At 45.5% G+C, this 4060-nt stretch overlaps 1 non-coding gene across 1 annotated transcript; it reads left to right on the forward strand.

The window, feature by feature from the left end:
- Nucleotides 1–1302: 1302 nt before the first annotated feature.
- trnal-cag (transfer RNA leucine (anticodon CAG)) lies at nucleotides 1303–1385 on the forward strand. The gene has a single exon. It is a non-coding gene; the product is annotated as a tRNA-Leu (tRNA).
- Nucleotides 1386–4060: the final 2675 nt, after the last annotated feature.

The following is a 4060-nucleotide window of genomic DNA, read 5'->3' on the forward strand; positions in this document are numbered from 1 at the left end:
CCTGAACATCACTGAAATAGAGGATGGTGAAACACAGCTGGAAAAATCAATCCTCTCTATCACTGGGGGACTGAGTCTTCCAACCTTCAGGTGTTTCATGGCAGGGGGAGTTCGATATTCAGAAATAATACAGCACAGATTTTCACTCGGTCAATATTCACCCCCTTTACTGTGGAAAAGGAAACTGATAATAAATAGCTGTTTTATTGTTCGCTGCAATCTGAAGCTTTAACTCAGTGAATTAAAGGCGAAGTGTTGCTAATGATCTGTCTGTCGCGCAATCGGTTATCGCGTTTGCTTATTTAATTATTAAAAGTTGGTGTTTCGAGTCCATCCAGGAGCGAAAGGGTAACTTTTACCCGACCTTTTATGGTCTCCCCTTTCCCGGTTTCTAATGTGTGTCTTGGTGCAAGAAAATGGGCCGGAAACATACCCAGCTGAGCACGGCAGATACTCCACCATTTACCCAGCGGTCCAATAGCAGGCGCAGGAACAAGATATAAAAAAAAAACGAAATAAGAAGAGAAAATGCTGGAAAGGTCAGCAAGTGAGGCGGCATCTGTGGAGAAAGAAACAGAGTAAATATTTCAGGTCGAAGACCCTTCGCCAGATGCACTGACGAATTTTCGGTTTTTATTTCAGATTTCCATCATCCGCAGTATTTTACGATAAAAACCGAGATTGGGTTCACGGAAATCAGAATTCCTCTTGACAGACAAGGTCTGAAGGGAGGACTCACTTGTTGCAAGAGAGCTGGCTCACTGTGACATGGATATTTATTCAGTGAGCGACAACAGACTCTTTCCCTGTTTCCACAATGAATGTCGTTCCATTTATTTTGGAAAAGTAAAATTATATTCACATTCCGACAGGTTTCAGTTGATTTCTGAGCGATCATTAAAGGATCCTGCAGCGCTGCCTCCGTTATTAACAACAGTTTTAAGCCGCATTTCGGATTCAGTAACAAACCCATCAGTTTCTCGCTGTTCCTCAGCTCCCTGAGTGAGTGAGGCCACGACAGCAGCAACATTCAGGCCGCCTGTCCGGTCTCGCTTGCTCCAATCAACCGCTGCGGACGGAAAGCTCCGAATCCAATCTCAAACCGCGCGTTACTGCCCCTCCCCGGGAAACAATATTCCACCGCGCGACCAAACCTCCCCATCGACCGAGCACAGGCACAGGGAAATCTGGGGAACTGGTATCCATTTCACCCGGTCTCCCTCCAGGAATGACCAAGAACCAGAGTGAAACGGTCACTGGGCCTCTGTGGAAAATCAGGGTCACTAAAGTAGCAATTGTCGAGTCAGGATGGCCGAGCGGTCTAAGGCGCTGCGTTCAGGTCGCAGTCTCCTCTGGAGGCGTGGGTTCGAATCCCACTTCTGACATTTCGACCTTTGCAAACACAGAACGACTTTTACTTCTTTCGGCTGCAGGCGATTTTTGGGCCCAGTTAATTTGTTCTTTCCAGAAAACCAATCCGCCTTCCTTCCACGGCAGGTTTATTTCAATTTGTTGTTAGAATGTTTCGTCCTGGGGTTCAGCAGAATACGGCCCGTCCCATCAATCCATTGTGAAACAGACCAGTGTTGTCCAAGACCTTGGCCACTGAATAAAAATGAGTAATGAACACAGTCTTTGGGCCTGTGATCTCAATACTCATATTTGCATGCCGTTTGCATGTGAACTTTAACCTTTTTGTGTTGTTGGTAAAATGATAAGATGAAAAGCAGAGTGTGCGAGTGATGTTCCGTCATTGTGAGTGTTTTACTTCCTTGGTTAGTGAATGGTGAAAGATGTTATGAAATACACACATGTGAAGTCCATTTCGCTGTATTGTGTGTGGGAGATGTTTTCTATTAAAATCCGTTCATGTGGATAAAACGATATCACCATAGCCACACCCGCGGTGAGTCAGCAATTTCAATTGGACAACAGAGGCAGAGAGCGTGGTCAAGTGGCCTGAGCCCGGACATTGATGCTCCAGTGTTATCAGGGCGCGATTCGACTTTCGTCACTAACAAACTTTCCATAGACACGGAGGGATTGGAGGCTGCTATTACATAAATATCACAGTCAAATAAACACACTCACACTTTGTATATACACCACTTGAGGTTGTACAATAGTGGGGGGCACGAGTTAATGTTCTTTCAATGAGGCGGCACTAGTTGGGCTTGTATGATAGAGTGGAGCAGTAATTACCGTTGTGTTTTAGTGAGGTGGGGAATTTAACAATTCAACACATGCAAAACACAAAAACTTATTTAAGCTTTGACTGACTCGGTAACCATGTTCGGATTTCCTTCAGTCTGAAGCACAAAGTTATCGGTTGATTAATGGCGAATAGAAGAATTATTCATCTGCTTTAAAGAGTTTGCTGAGTTTCTCGTAATTAATACAATAAACTGTTTTGTAAAAGTGAATTCTCCGAAACGGGAATCGAATCCGCCTCCCGCACTGAAAACATTTGCAGACCGCTATTCTCTTCTTAGTTGTTCCTATAATAATTTACAGAGCTGAGTTTCCGTAGTATAATGTTTATCACTCTCGCCTAATATACAAAAAGTCCCGGGTTTGAAATTGCGTGGAATTAGTTTGAAAACATTCCTAATTAAGGACGCAAAAATTCAAAAGTTGAAGAATTCATTTTGAGGTTAAATATGAATAAAACACAATATCTCACAGGTTCGGTGTATTCTTTCTTTCTCTGTACAGTTCTACACAGAGACAAACACTCCCTCACTCCCGGCAGTGTCTCTCCCTCACTCCCATTCCCTGCCCTGATGATGCAGAAAACCCCTCTCAAAGCTGAACATTCAGTTCATTTGTGAGAGATCATTAAATGATCCTGCCGCGCTGCTTCTGTTAATAACAAGAGGTTGTAACCGGATTTTATCAGCGGCAACAAAGCCATCAGTTTTTCTCTGTTCCACAGCTCCCGGAGTGAGTTCGGCCGCGACAAGCAGCAACATTGAGGCCGCCTGTCCGGCCCCGCTCTCTCCATTCACCCACTGCCGGTGGAAAGCAGCGAATGCAGCCTTGCATTCCTGCCCCACCCTGGGAAACAAGATGCCACGGTCCGGTCAAACCTCCCCATGCACCGAGCAGATGGGCAGGAAATACTGGGGAGATTGCATCCCAGTCACTCAGCCCACAGGAAGCATTTAACGAAGTCCGGAATGAGTGAAAATTTATTTGGGTTTTTATCTGGAAATGAGAGAATGTGACCACTGCAGCCAGGAGTCGGGAGTCTGAGGCGCTGCGTTCACGTCTCGTGGAGACGTGGGTTCCAATCCCAGCCCTGACGTTCAGTCCTTTACAAAGACGGGACAATTTTTGATGCATTCGGCTGGATGGGATTTTCGGCCTTGTTGATTTGTTCCTTCAAAAAAACCAACCCGACCTGCATCTGAATCCTGACCACGAGATCACCAGGGAACCTGCTGCAATTTTCCTGCAAGCAAGCCGACCAACGCTGTCCTTCCTGCTTCTCCCTTTGAAATTTAGGTCACTTTCGCCCCAGACAAGCTGCTCAAACAAAATGACATTTATTGTAAGAACACGAAAGACTTGTTCAGAGAATGTAATCACCAAGTGCGGGTAGGCATGAACATGGAATGGACAGTGAGGGGAAATATTATCACAAGCTGCTGCTGTAACTGTTTCCATTTCCAAAACACTCCTACCTGATCAACCCATCTCCTTGGAAAGGTGCAAGGCAACGCCGGCCGCTCATGCCTCATTTGAAGCAAGTAACACTCACATGTTCTGCCAGGTTCACCTGCCATCTCCTTCTGCTTCACTCTGTTATTTTCCTCCAGCTTCCTCTGTTCCTCCAGAAGCCGAGGGAATTAGATGTTCGAAGCAAATGCAGAGACTGAAAAATAAACCTTTACCAGGAAAGCAGGGAGAGGGGAAGAAAGATGTTGGGCATTGAGAGACGATGGATTTTGCAGATGCCACGGTAAATAGACACATAGGTCTTATCTCCCTGCCTCTCTCAGCTACTGAAAATCTTAATGCTCAAGAGATGTTCTCACTGCCCCAGGCCCATTCTCCC

Source organism: Heptranchias perlo, unplaced genomic scaffold (assembly GCF_035084215.1).
Source record: "Heptranchias perlo isolate sHepPer1 unplaced genomic scaffold, sHepPer1.hap1 HAP1_SCAFFOLD_44, whole genome shotgun sequence".
NCBI classification, from domain to species: domain Eukaryota; kingdom Metazoa; phylum Chordata; class Chondrichthyes; order Hexanchiformes; family Hexanchidae; genus Heptranchias; species Heptranchias perlo.